General features: G+C 30.0%; 1 non-coding gene across 1 annotated transcript; it reads right to left on the bottom strand.

The window, feature by feature from the left end:
• Positions 1 to 9,912: 9,912 nt before the first annotated feature.
• Positions 9,913 to 10,019, bottom strand: LOC131177207 (small nucleolar RNA R71). Its single transcript, XR_009146823.1, has one exon. It is a non-coding gene; the product is annotated as a small nucleolar RNA R71 (small nucleolar RNA).
• Between the last annotated feature and the right edge of the window lie 5,572 nt (positions 10,020 to 15,591).

The following is a 15,591-nucleotide window of genomic DNA, read 5'->3' as shown; positions in this document are numbered from 1 at the left end:
TTTCTCTATCAATTTAAAATTTAGTGTCCATAATTAGCTAAAGGCAGTTATATTAATTCGATTGGATCAAATAATCCAGGAGGCATAACAATATCTGTTACTAATTATAGCAAGAGCAGTTTTAGTACAAGAAAGTTTGCTCAAGCACAATGTCATAAATAACTTGCACTGAGTAAAGGGGCATTTGATACACTATAAAATACTCATATATAATATATACCTCTTTTATTTAGGAATACACCCTAAGGAATATTCCCTAAAATATGCTAAGAAATATGCTTTTATCACTTTTCCCTATAAATGGAGTTTGGTAAGGATGTAAAAGGGTTCTCTCCTTCTTTCCTCTCTCTTCTTCCTCTACTCTGCCTCTCTTCTCTTTCTACTTTGCCTCCCTTCTCTCTCTCTTCTCTCTCTAATGTATCTCTATCTCTCTAACAGGTCCCTTTCGCTGAGATGATAGAATTGGGACCTATCTTAGTCAAATGGCATCGTTTGTGGGAATCAACATAAAAAATTATGTCTCTTCCCTTTTTAATTCTATCAAGATAATCAGCTCATACTCCATACTTAAAATGGAAGAAGGAATTAGATGGAGGAGGTTGGTGGTTTGCAATAACCCAACTTGAAGAATTGTTGCTTTACTTGTAAATATAAATGGGTTTGAGGTAATTTGTTCAGATCTATATGCTGGTAATAATTTCACACCCATTCTAGTTTTCATTATTTCTTCTATGTTTAAGCGAGATCCAAAAATTTGATGTACAAGTAATGTAGTTTGGAAGTCATTTGCAAATCTTGATTTTGTCAAATTTTGCAAGTCGTTTGCCATTACCACTTTATAGGTTTGGTTTGAAACTGCAACTATGCCACTCATAATTTTACTTCTATTTACAAAATATCTCTGAATAATATTTGTCCAAAGTTACATTAACAACAATGCATGTGTTAGTAATATGCCCTAGAGCATATCATTGTATTGTATTATGTAAATAATTATTCTCATTTAATGGCAATTATTCTTTTCATTTATGTTCAAATGGTTTGAATTTAATTTGAAAAGGTCCTTTGATATCTTGTTAGATGTTCTATTCTCAAGTTATTAAGAATATGAGTGACATAACTGTACAACTATTATAAATTTGGTTCACAATCTAGGATGCTTTATTGGGCAGACTTATCCAGAAAGATTGTCACTTGTGTTTGTTTCTATGAATTAGTATGAGATACTAATAAGATGAAATGGTAAGTCTTATACCATATGACAAACATGGTGAGCACTTATATGATAAGTAGAATGAACCAGTGACACAAGATAACTTATGCATGGAGTTTACTCTTATCAAGATAAAGTCATCTAGATCATAATAGTACATATAATCCCTTGACATGAGATAACACAGTTATCTTGTATATAGGTGGTTTGAGTTTAATACTACTTTCATACTTATACTAGGTATGAGTATATGGGCATGTGTTGGCTCCGACTAATTATATATGGAAATAGATGTCAGTCAAAATGAGATCCGTTATCCTAATTAAATAGGAATAAAATCCTATGTTTGTTTGATTATTTTTTATTATTCAAGTTCCTAGTTAGGACAAATAGATTTAGATGGTTTGATTTTAATACTGCTTTTATACTTGTACTAGGTATGAATATATGGGTGTGTATTGATTCCGATTAGTTATATATAGAGATAGATGTTATTCAAGATGGAATCCGTTATCCTAAGTAAATAGATGTTATTCAAGATGAAATCTGTTATCCTAAGTAAATAGGGATAAAATCCTATACTCGTTTGATTATTCTTGATGACTCAAATTCCTAGTGAGGGCAGATAGATTTATTCAGAAAAGAATTTTAGACAAGTAAGTCTTATTAATCAATAATTAGAATCAAAAGAGAATATAAGATTTAATACAATTAGAGTTTGACATAAACCATGACTCTAGCTTAAATTGAGATTTTGTAACGGAGAGATTCTAGTGCATGGTATGTATGATCTAAGGTTCATGAATTGAAGAACTAATTCATAACCAATTGGGTAGTCATAACAAATAATGCTAGATGTTAACTATGACTTATGAGAACTTGAATAAAAAAGGAAATTTCATTTTGAGTTTGGAACAGTTCCAATAATATTAAGGACTTAATATTATTCTCATTGACAATTAGTGATGAACCTAGTAAGTCACACATATAAGAGCAAATTGATCGAAACAAAATTAATTTAATTAATTGATTAAAGTGTTTAATTGATTAATTGAATTAATTAATTTAGTTTGCAATTAGATTGCAAAGTCCGTAGCATAACTTAAAACTAAATTTATCAATTGAAGTATTCAAGTTAATATTTAAAGTGTTTAAATATAAACTTGAAAATTAACATAAGGTAGAAGATCAACTTTGACTTGTCAAAATTTGACCATGTTGACTTGGTCAAACTTGAGAGAAAATTAATTAACTAATGGTTAATTAATTAATTGGCATGAGTAATTAATGTTGATTAATCTAATCTTAATCTCTTGATTAATATTAAGCTTTAACAAGTGGTCCAATGAGATTGAGACAACATTTTTAATTAGCCAATCAAAGATAAATACTTGTTAGCTTAATTAATTAAAAAGGTGAGATATAAATGAAAAAGATAAGAAAAAATTGAATAAGGTCTTCTTCTTCGCATTCATGAGCCGGTTAATTTCTCCCTCTCTTTCTCTTAATTAATTAAAAAGGTGAGATATAAATGAATGAGATAAGGAAAAATTGAATAAGGTCTTCTTCTTCGCATCCATGAGCCGGCTAATTTCTCCCTCTCTTTCTCTTTAGTTTCATCTTCATCCTTGAGACAAAATTCAAGAACACAAAGTGTTGTTGCTCTTGAATCTCAAGTGAAAAATTGTTTCTCACCACTTCCAAAGAGAGAAAACTCAAAAACAACATATCTTTCTCCCTTCTTATTGTTAGCTGAACCATAAGGAGGCTAAGAAAAGAATTTTGAGTTGATCGGCCTAGCTTCCTGGATAAGGTGTTGAGAATTTGATTCTGCACGTATTGGGTAAAAAATTCTCCAAAATCCTAACTTGTTTAATTTTAGGAAAAATGTTTTCTAATGATAATTAGGCTTAATTAGCATTTAAAACATGATTTAGTGTGACTAAATGATATGTTTTTCAATAGTTTAATGTGATTGCATGATACATGAAACCTTAAGTTATGAAAAATTTTAAATTGCTAATGATTGCACCTATTGATGAATTGTTTTTGCAATTGCTGCAATTCTTCTTTCAGCATGGTCTTCATAATCGTCCATCAAGCTCATTGTTCGATCGTTTAGAGTCATGTCTAACCTGTTCATGGTGTCTCCAACCTGTTTAAGGTGTCTCTGACATGTTCATGGACTCATATTCGACCTATTCATGGTGCTATCCAATCTATTTGTGGTCTCTCCAACCTGTTCCTGGTGTTTCTGACATGTTCATGGAGTCATATCTAACCTATTCATGGTGCTATCCGATTTGTTTGCGGTGCTCTCTGACCTTCTCAGAGGGTCTACGACTTGTTCATGGAGTCATGTTCGACCTGTTCATGTTGTCTTCAACCTGTCATGGTGTTTCTAACCTATCATGGTGTTTTTCCAACTTGTCGTATTACTCTCCGACACCGTTAGCTCGCACCCCAAGTGGAGTTCATTTATTTGATCAGGTCCTCGATGTAAGTGTTTGGGAGAAATGTGTATCTGTATTGATTAATAATCAGTACATTGAAGACCGATAATATATATAATCAGAGGAAGTTAAACAAAATCAATTTGAAAATATACATAGATAGGGAAGAAATATAGTAATATTCTTTGTATCCTAACAGTCGAGGCCTCCTTTGAGCAGGTTGTCACAGTTGTGGTCGGGTAGCTCGTCATGTACGGGTAGGACTGCTTCTGCATGTAAAAATATAGGCTCAGTGCCATGCGTATGATTCTTCTAACATGCATCCATTTTTATCACATTCCTAATGACTGTGGAGCACTTTAAATGGTCTTGAAATCTGATTAAAAATTGTATGAGTCTTAGAATTTTTCAACTATTTGAGTCAAAAAGGAAAAAAAAATAAAAATATGAAAAAAAAATAAGGAAAAGGTTTTTGTCTAGAAGTCTAGAAGATTAACACCTCAAAATTTATTTAATTCACAAATAAAAGTTTTGAATATAGTTATGATTAACGTTAACGTTTGATATTTTTAGTCAATTGATTAAAATTTATATTTAAAAAGAAAATATATTTTATATTTATTTTTAAATGAAAGTTTATACTAAAAAAAATACTTTTATAAATTGAAATTAACGTAGTTATTTTTTAATCAAGCCAAACAAATTTGTGTATGAAAATATAAAATGTAAAAATAAATTTATAATTTTTTACAAAATAATTTTAAAAATAATATATAATTGAAAAGAATGTATTCCATATGAATTATAATATCCATTAATAAAATGTGTATTTTATATATAGTTTACTCTGCTTAATATGTGTATTTTATTTAATAAATTCTACGATTCATGATAAATCGGATTTAATGTATATTTTTTTCACTGAATTTTTACTAAATTTTTAAAAAATCCATTAACGTGTTCAAATTTTAATTGAAGACAAATGAAAAAAAAAACTCAATGCAATAATATTTAAGGTTCTATAATTTTATTAATTCTTTTTTCACAAAGAAAATAAAGAAAAAGGAAAAAAAGAAAAACAATTTCATGAAAATTTATGAACAAGTCATACATTTTATTTTCCATTTTCACAAAATTTAAGATGTGAAGAACTCATATAAATTATATGAAATTTATATCTGAATATTATAAATTATATATTTTGATTTACGTGATAAATCGAGTTTATATATGATTTTTTAAGTCATTACCTTTAATTTATTAAAAAATTCATAAAAAAATTAATATTTAATAAATTGTAATATTTATTAAATAAAATATACAAGTTAATTGGATTAAACTATGTGATAGAATATGTCCACCCTCTTCGGCTTTTAATCCATCACGTGCTAGGCCCATCCAAGTATTTTCCATTTTAGAGAAATTGCATTCATACAGCAGCATAGAGTATCCCACTACGAGTAGGAATTATTCTGCACTTAAATAATTGTCTTTTATTCAAAAGTGAGTGTATGAAATAATTATAAAAATAAGAAAAAGAGATAACTGAACAGTTTTTTTTTGCTTTAACTGCAAGAGCCAAAACCAAAGCTCTTGGGGGCACGTTTGGGCTGTGGCCTTTGGGTGCAACAAGAAGATATTAATCTTCAGTAGTTCGAATTTTAGTGCAATATTGGCGCAACAAGATTCTTTTATCTTTTAGCAGTTTCCATCTTTATAATTTCTGTGGAGTTTTTGCTGCAATCCTGGTGCAATTAAATTGTGAAAAATATATTTGATTTATGAGTAACATGTGATTGAATATGTATTAGTGATACAAAATTGATTATAGGCTTGTATGTATGATCTAATATGGTTAGGGCCATATTTATTTATTTTTATAATATGGTTAGGGCCATATTTATTTTTTCTAACACTATATATAAAATACATATTTTATATAATAGATGGTACAATTAATGTGGTTGTATCATTTTTAATTATATATTCTTTTCAAAATTACTTTGTAAAAAGGTATGATATTCTGTCATATTTTATATTTGTATACAAGGATTTGTTTAACTTGATTTAAGAGATAATTATGTTAATTTAATTAATAAAAATATTTTTTTATATAAAATTTTAGTTTAAAATAAATATAAAATATATTTTCTTTTAAATATAAAGTTTAATCAATAGACTAAAAATACCAAACATTTATATTTAAAACATGATTACATCTAAAACTTTTATTTATTAATTAAATAAAATATTAGGTGCTATATTGTCATTTACCTTTAATTTTTCAAATTTAATTTTAACTCTTTAGATATAATTATGCCAAATTTTAAAGGTTTAGATATTTCACGTAAAATTAAAAGTTTTAGATATATTCGTAATTTGATCTAAACGTTTGACTTTTTTTTGTCCAATTAGCCTTAATATAATCAATCAGTGTGTGTATATATATAACACGCACATAAATAAGCTTACAAAATCATGCCACGTGTTTAAGAAAGTAACTTAAAATTTTGTGATTTGTTATTTTCTTAGTGCAATTGTCATAATATATGCTAATATATACGCTACTTGGCAAAAATGCCACATATTTAAGATATTTTTATTTAAAAATATAAAATATTTAGAATTTAAATGATATAAAATATTTAAATTTTAAAAAATAAGAATTATTTATTGAAAAAAATATTAGATAGTTAGTTTGTTTAATCATTCAAAAATATTTTCTTTTAATTAATATTTATATAAAATATTTAATTTTAAAATATTAGATAAAAATTCTAATCCAATTCTAAAAGTTCGAGGATATATATATATATATATATATATATATATATATATATATATATATATATATATATATATATATAAAATCGTGGCTTGGATATGTTTTTTTTTAATTTTTTTTATCTCTTTTACTTTATTTTTTTCCCCTATAAAACTGCATAATTTTCTTACCTTTTTAAACTTGCCGAAGAAATCTGAAAGTCAAAATCAAAGTTGTGGCCTCTCAATTACTATGTAACCTTAACCAAAGTTCATAAAGAAGCTTTTGATTTTGGATCACTTTCCAGAATGCACAGACTAAGCTTAATGTCACTGAGGTTAAAATCAGGTATTAGAATATATACTCCGATGAGCATGTAATTTTTTATGAAATTAATACTTTCTTCCATCCTAATCCACAATATTACATAATTAAGTTAATTTTCATTCTTTTTTATATTTTAATGGAGCAGTTTTATAATATGTATTGGTATTTTTTTATATTTAATTTTAAATTCATAATTTATCATGCATAGCTTTGTTTGAGTATCACTAATTGCATACGTGAGTTATGTAGAAAATAAACATTTGTTAGTTACATAGCAGACGCATAGCTATCTGCTATTTTTTTTAATATAATTAATTAAGCTAGAAGAAAATAAAAAGAAATTTTGATTGCTACTAAAAATAGAAAGGAATATGAAAATAAAACTATATATATATATATATATATATATATATATATATATATATATATATATATATATATATATATATATATATGATAAACCCATTTTATATAGATATTTTAGGGTAGTTTTGCATCTATTTTGCCCTTTTTAGTTTAGTAATTTTATATTTTTAATACTTATTTTAGTTAATTTGTTAATTTTAGTTTCATTAATTTTCATTCTTTTTTATATTTTAATGGAGCAGTTTTATAATATGTATTGGTATTTTTTTATATTTAATTTTAAATTCATAATTTATCATGCATAGCTTTGTATGAGTATCACTAATTGCATACGTGAGTTATATAGAAAATAAACATTTGTTAGTTACATAGCAGACGCATAGCTATCTGCTATTTTTTTTAATATAATTAATTAAGCTAGAAGAAAATAAAAAGAAATTTTGATTGCTACTAAAAATAGAAAGGAATATGAAAATAAAACTATATATATATATATATATGATAAACCCATTTTATATAGATATTTTAGGGTAGTTTTGCATCTATTTTGCCCTTTTTAGTTTAGTAATTTTATATTTTTAATACTTATTTTAGTTAATTTGTTAATTTTAGTTTCATTATATTTGATTTTTGGGATTTTAATGTTTTTGATAGGTTTTAATAAGATTTAAAGACAAAAAGGTCCATATGGAAGAAATTCAAAGTGATTTGGAAGCTTAAAGTAGTGTGAAAAATAAAGAAAATTCGCTTAAAGAAGAAGACTAGCCAAGACTTTCAAGGGCCTCAACATATCCCGAGTTGAGGGTTGTGTGAAGATAAGAGTTAGCCAGTAGAAATCCACATGAGGCATGTAAATTCACACTAGGTCGTGTAAACAGAGATTTCGGAACACAATACGCTGAAAGTTTCAAGGGCTTCAACATGTCCCGTGTAGCTGGTCATGCAGAATCTAAAGGCTATTCCTCCAAATCAACATGAGGCACGTGGAAAACAACTTAAATAACATGAGGCATGTGGGATGGCACTGGGAGATTTGCTGACATGGAAAAATTTTCTCTTTTCACACCTTTTACACCTTTTGTCTTTATCCCTTTAGAGACCATTTTTAGGGCAAATCTTGAGGGGATATATAAGTATCATATTCTCATTTTTACTATAAGGAGAAAGAGAGAAAAAAAATCAAAAGAAGAAAGAAAGAGGGAATCAAGCCATTTTTGGAGGAAGAACACCTGTAGAGTGACATTTTCCAGCTTCCATTTTCAGAGATTTAGATTCTCTTCTTCTGGGTTCTTTTATTTTAGTTTTATTTTCATGTTTTCTTACTCTATTTCATATTTTCTACTTGTAAATACAAGCATGAGTGAGTAGATACTTAAGATTTCAAAGTTGTGTGTAATGATTTAAGTTTTATCCGTAGATTTGGACTGGTTTTAGCCAAATTTTAATATATATAAGTTTTGATTCTTATCTTGTGTGCTTATTTACATACCCATTGTTGGTACCCTTTGAGTTTTATTCTTAATCTTAGATTGAAGGACCGAGAGGTGAAAATCTATGATAGATAATCAAGATAATGAACTTAATCACCTAATGTTAGAAATAAACTAGTGAGTTAAGAGGAATTTCAAGTTGATTAAAATGCTTAAAGGGTTTTGGGTAATTAAACATCGCATGAGAATGGGTTTAAAACACTCTTTAGTTTGCTTGAAAGAGAAAATAAAGGAAATCAGAATCAACTTCCTTCAAAATTGTATTTTCCTTAATTTTGGCTTTGCCTATCCAAATCCCAATGAAATTTACTTCATGAACCTCAACTCTGGAATCAATTTTTACCATTAGTTAATTAAATCTTTTGTCACTTGCTGAAATTTTAGTAAATTAGTATAGTGCTTAGAATTTTAAATGCTTAATTCATTATAATTTCCTTACTTTCCCAATTTATTTTGCTGCATCTCTTACTTTACTTTTTTGGAACACGTTATCGATAGTCCAAATAATCGTGACTTTTATAGTTTGGTACTCAAACAACAAATCTCTATGGGACGATATCTTTTCTTTACTACTTAAACGACCTGTATACTTGCAGAGTACGCAATCAAATTTTTGGCACCGTTGCCGGGGATTTGTTTTGTTTGATATTAGACGATTGATTGTTTGGTTAATTTAGGCATTTTATTTTTTATTTAATTTCTTTTCTTTATCATTATACTTTGAGATTTTCCTGTTTTGATTTTTCAGGTACATATCTTTTATATGAGAAGAACAAAAAGTGCAGAAATTGATTTAATTTTTTATCCTGAGATTGAAAAGATAGCTAAAGCTTTAAGAGCAGAATCTAAAAGAAGAAAAGCTGAACTCAGAATTCAAAGATAGCAAGAGCAACATCAAGAGCAACAAGTGATAGAAGCTATGGCAAACAACAACAACCGATCAATTAAGGATCATGCTTTTCCTAGTTTTGGAGATTTAGACCGAGTATTACAAGGCCTAGAGTGGAAGCAAACAACTTTGAGTTGAAGCCCTCACTTTGTCAAATGGTTCAACAATCACAGTTTGGGGGAGGTCCTACTGAGAGTCCATATGTGCACCTTGCACATTTTCTTGAGATTAGTGACATGCTGAAGATAAATGGAGTGTCAGATGATGCCATCCAGCTGAGATTATTTCCTTTTTCTTTGAAGGATGGTGCTAGGGAGTGGTTGCATTCATTACCTCCGGGTTCAATAACTACTTGGGATGAGTTGTCACAAGCTTTCTTGGCTCAATACTTTCCTCCTAGCAAGACTACAAAATTGAGAAATGAATTAACTTCTTTTAGACTAAGGGATGATGAGAGTCTCTATGAAGCTTGGGAGAGATACAAGGATCTTCAAAGGAGATGTCCACATCATGGAATCCCTAAATGGATGCTAGTTCAACATTTCTACAATGGTGTTTCTCCAGCAAATAGAAGTATAATTGATGCATCTTCAGGAGGTGATCTTTTGGAGAAGTCATAAGATGAAGCTTATTTAGCATTGGACAAAATTGCTTACAACAATTATCAATGGTGCTGTGAAAGAAATGAAATGAAGAGGCCACCAGCTGGTGTATATGAATTAGATGCCATGAGTATGTTCAATACCAAATTTGATGCTTTGACGAGAAAAATGGATAAGTTAAGCATGAAGGTTGACTCATCAATTAGAGGATCTAGTCATTTAGAAGATGTTGGTGCGGGAAATATGCATTGTATCAATGATTTTCCTTCCTATGGGCAAGAGTTTGGAAATGAGCAAGTTGATTTTGTTGGGAATTACAATCAGAAACCAGTTGGTAATCCTTTTTCTGCTACATATAATCCATCATGGAGGAACCACCCTAACTTTTCTTGGGAAGGTCGATAAGGGCAGCAACAAAATTATTAACAACCTCCTAATTTCCAGCAACAGCAGCAGAATTTTCAGCAAAACAGAGTACCACCTGGATTTCCACCACAAAGGAATCAAAATGCACCTATTCCACAACCACCAGTTCAGTTTTCAGACCAAGATTCAATTTTTAAGTCTATGATGGAGAATTTCTTAACTGTTTAATAAAAACAAGGAGAAATGATTCAACAATTAACTTCAAGGATAGACCAGCTTGCCACTTATGACAGGATGTTGAAAAACCAAATAGCTCAACAAGCAAGTTCTTCCAGCAAAGCATAAGGAAAACTTTCAAGTCAACCAGAGAATCCTAGAGAACATTGCAATGCAGTGATCCTAAGGAGTGGGAAAATTTTTGGGAAATGACAAGAAAGATGAGGTAGAAGAGGAAAAGAAGAAAGAAGATGAAGACAAAAATGAATCTATTTCAAATCATGGTGAAGTTAATGAGGAAGCAAACAAAAAGAAGGAAGTTGAAAAAGAAGAAGAGGAAAAATATGTGCCTCTACCACCATACAAGCCACCACTGCCATATCCTCAGAGGTTTCAGAAAGCAAAGCTAGATAAGCAGTTCAAGAAATTTTTGGAAGTTTTGAAGAAATTATACATCAACATTCCATTTACAGATGCAATTTCTCAAATGCCCTCTTATGCTAAGTTCCTGAAAGAAATTTTGTCAAACAAGAGGAGATTAGACGATTATGAAACTGTGGCATTAACAGAGGAGTGTAGTGCTCTCTTACAGAATAAACTTCCACCAAAATTAAAGGATTCAGGAAGTTTCTCTATTCCTTGTCACACTGGGGACACTAGTATTGAAAAGGCATTGTGTGATCTTGAAGCTAGTGTAAGTTGATGCCACTCTCCATTTGTGAAAAGCTGAAGGTAAGAGATTTGAAGCCCATCACCATTTCTTTGCAATTAGTTGATAGATCCATCAAATATCCAGTGGGAATTTTGGAGAATGTGCCCTTAAAAGTTGGAAAATTTTTCATTCCTGTGGATTTTGTGGTTCTTGAAATGGAAGAGGATATTCACATACCTATCATCTTGGGAAGGCTATTTTTAGCCACAATTGGGGCTATAATTGATGTAAAGAATGGTAGATTAACATTAAAAGTTGGAGAAGAGTAAGTGGAATTTAATTTGAATCAGACTTTGAAGAAACATCATGGAGTTGATCCTTGTTTAAGGGTGGATGTTATTGATGAGATTGTGGAAGAAGAATTTAGGAAAAGATATCCTAAGGATCCTTTGGAGAATTGTTTGGTACATAGTAGAACAACAAAGGATGAAAATCCTGAAGTTGCAGCTTTTGCTCAAATTTTGGAAGCTACTCAAGCAGTTGTAGGAGATCAAGTTTTGCAAGTTGAAGAATTGAAATATGAAGTTGCACACCTATCTTTGCTAGATGAGAAGGATGCACCACAGGTAGACCTCAAACCACTTCCATCTACATTAAGATATGCTTTTCTTGGACCTAATTCAACTTATCCTGTCATTATTAATGCGAGTTTGAGTGATGTACAAGTTGAAAAATTGCTAAAAGAGTTAAGAGCACATAGGAAAGTCATTGGTTACACCATTGATGACATAAAGGGTGTTAGTAGTATGCCTTAGAGTATATCATTTAGTATGTATCTTGTACATCTTTTATTAATAAAAGGTATTTTTACTTTTTCATTTACATAATATATTTATGTGTAATAGAAAAGGTCCATTGATATTTTATTAGAAATATTATTCTTAAGTTGTTAAGAATATAAGTGACAGTATTTTTAGTACAAAGTATCATAAATAGGTTCACAATCGAGGATACTTCACAATAAGGACATGACTTATCCAGAAAGATTGTAATCATGTTTGTTCCCAAGTTATTTATATGAGATGTAAATAAGATGGAATGGTGAGTCTCATGCCATATAACAAATATAATAGGCACTTATACATGATAAGTAGGCCGAACTAGTGACATTTATGACAAGCACATAGAGTTTACTCTTGTCAATGTATTGTCATAAATCATATCAGTGCATATAATCTTTAGACCTGAGATAGCACAGTTATCTTATATATAGGTGGTTTGAGTTTGATACTGCTTTCATACTTATCCTTTGTATGGATATGTGGGCATGTGTTGGCTCCTACTAGTTATATATGAAGGTAGGTGTTTATCAAGATGGAATCTGTTACTCTAAGTAAATAGGGATAAAATCCTATGTTCATTTAATTGTTCTTGATGTTTCAAGTTCCTGGCCAGGACAGATAGATTTAATCAGAAAAGAGTTTCTAATAAGAAAATCTTTTAATCAAGAACTGGAATTAAAAGAGAACATAATATTCATAGCAAATGGGGTTTGACATAAACCATGACTCCAGCTTGAGTTGGGATTTTTGTAACAGAGAGATTCTAGTGCATGGTAGCATATGATTATAAGTTCATTTAAGGTAAACCTTATTACTGATTGGATGGCCATGACATGCTATGCTAGGTGTTAACCATGGTCTATGAGGTACATAAAATGATTTAGAGAAATCATTTATGGTAAGAAAAAGTTCTGATGATATTAAGAGTTGATATCATGTCTCATTGCCAATTAGTGATGAGCTTAGTAAGTCACACACATACACAAGTAATCACCAAATTAAATATGATTTAATTAATTAACTAATTAAAGAGTTTAATTGATTAATTAAATAGATTTGGTTTGCAATTAGATTGCAAAGTCCCTAGCATGACTTGAAACCAAATCTAGGTTATTAGATGTATAGTATAAGTTAAATTTATATTTAAAGTGTTTAAATATAAATTTAATTAATGAGAAATTAATTAATAGAGATTAATTAATTAGTTTATATTTGATATAAATTGATTAGAAGAAGAGAAATAATTATTTTGGGTTGAGAACTCAAAATTAGGACACGGGTATTTTGGTCATTTCACAGGGTGACATGTGGCACCATGAGATGGTGACACATGACACTACACATAAGCTTGTCATATGTCTTTTAATCATGTAAGATGATTAAAATCAAGATTAAATATAGGTTTGACACTTAGCACAATGTGATTGGGTCAATTAAACCTAGAGCCAATCAGAAGGTGACATGTGACGAGGGTTTTAAGTGATGACCTAGCTATATAAGTGTTGTTATGAAAGAGTAAAATGTGTGGGCTGCTGTTCTTCTTTGGTGTAGCTACCCAAAGAACATCTCCCCTCTCTTCTTTTTCATCTCTCATCAATTCAAAGAGATTAGCCATCAATTTCTTTAATTAAAAATACTAGAAATTGTTTCTAGTGTCCTGCTTACATCTGTAATCTCTCAAAAGGTAAAACTTAATTTTGTAATTCATAGAAAAAGCTTTAGAAGCTATTCAAGAGTTGCCATAGGTGAACTTGGTGTGAACAAGCTAGAGGGACAACATCTGGTATCCTAAAGATGCATCCCAAAGGTACAAATACCCTGCAGTGCATAAAGAGGTTAGTGTATTTGTTCTTTATCTAATCTAGGGTTCTAAAATTAATTTGATTAATTTTAAAATCTTAAATGGCAAATATAGATCCAAAAACATATTAAAAGTGTTTTAATATGTTGTTTATCATTGAAATCAAATAGATAAAAATAAATCTTGCATGATGCATGTAATCCTAGGTGAAAATTTTTTGAATTCAATGGTATAAACTTGTGTTTTTCATGCTTCCGCTCCTTCAAAGGATATAAACCCTACCTTGTGCATGCATAGGATTCTTTTAGAGGATAATTTTAAAGCCACCATAGAACATCAAAGAAGGTTAAATCCTAATATGAAAGAGGTGGTGAAGAAAGAGATCTTGAAACTACTTGAAGCTAGGATCATTTATCCTATTTCTGATAGTAGTTTAGGTTAGCCCAGTTCATGTAGTTCCTAAGAAAGGAGGTGTGACCGTTGTAAAAAATGAAAATAATGAGTTGATACCTACTAGAATTGTCACAAGGTGGAGGATGTGTATAGATTACAGGAAGCTTAATATTGCCACTAGGAAATATCATTTTTCCTTGCCTTTTATTGATCAAATGTTAGTGAGGTTAGCAAAATATTCATATTTTTGTTATTTGGATAGGTATTCTGGTTTTTTCCAAATCCCAATACATCCTAGTGATCAAGAGAAAACCACATTCACATGTCCATATGGCACATTTACATATAGAAGGATGCCTTTTGGCTTATGTAATGCACCAGCTACTTTTTAGCAGTGTATGATGGCCATTTTCTCTAATTTTGTTAAGGAAATTATGGAAGTTTTCATAGATGATTTTTCTATATATGGTTTTTCTTTCGATAATTGTCTATCTAACCTCTCTAAAGTGCTTAAAAGATGTGAAGAAATAGATTTGGTGCTAAATTGGGAGAAATGTCATTTTATGGTGCAAGAAGGCATTGTTCTTGGACATTTCACATAGAGGAATTGAAGTGGACAAGGCCAAAGCAGAAGTGATTGAAAAGATGCCTCCACCAACTTCAGTGAAAGGAATTAGAAGTTTTCTTGGGCATACTGGGTTTTATCGACGATTTATAAAGGATTTTTCAAAAATTGCTAAAGCTCTTACAAATTTTTTAAATCATGATGTTCCTTTTAATTTTGACCACTCTTGTTTTGATTCTTTTAATAGGTTGAAGGAAGCTCTAACAACAGCCCCTATTATGTAACCTCCGGATTGGTCATTGCCATTTGAGGTTATGTGTGAAGCTAGTGACTATGCTGTGGGAGCTGTACTTGGTCAGAAAAAAGAGAAGAGGTCTTATGCAATCTTTTATGCCAGCAAAACTCTAGATGTTGCTCAAGTAAATTATGCCACCACTGAGAAAAAATTTTTAACTGTGGTATTTACTGTGGAAAAGTTTAGATCATACCTAGTTGGATCGAAAGTGATTGTCTATATAGACCATGCCGCCATAAGATATTTGATGAATAAAAAATAAGCAAAGCCAAGATTGATAAGATGGGTTCTATTGCTACAGGACTTTGACTTACAAATTAAAGATAAAAAGGGAGCTGAAAATATTGTGGCGGACCA

The sequence above is a fragment of the Hevea brasiliensis genome, unplaced genomic scaffold (genome assembly GCF_030052815.1).
Source record: "Hevea brasiliensis isolate MT/VB/25A 57/8 unplaced genomic scaffold, ASM3005281v1 Scaf354, whole genome shotgun sequence".
Lineage (NCBI taxonomy): Eukaryota > Viridiplantae > Streptophyta > Magnoliopsida > Malpighiales > Euphorbiaceae > Hevea > Hevea brasiliensis.
This window is presented reverse-complemented; position numbering and strand designations above follow the sequence as displayed.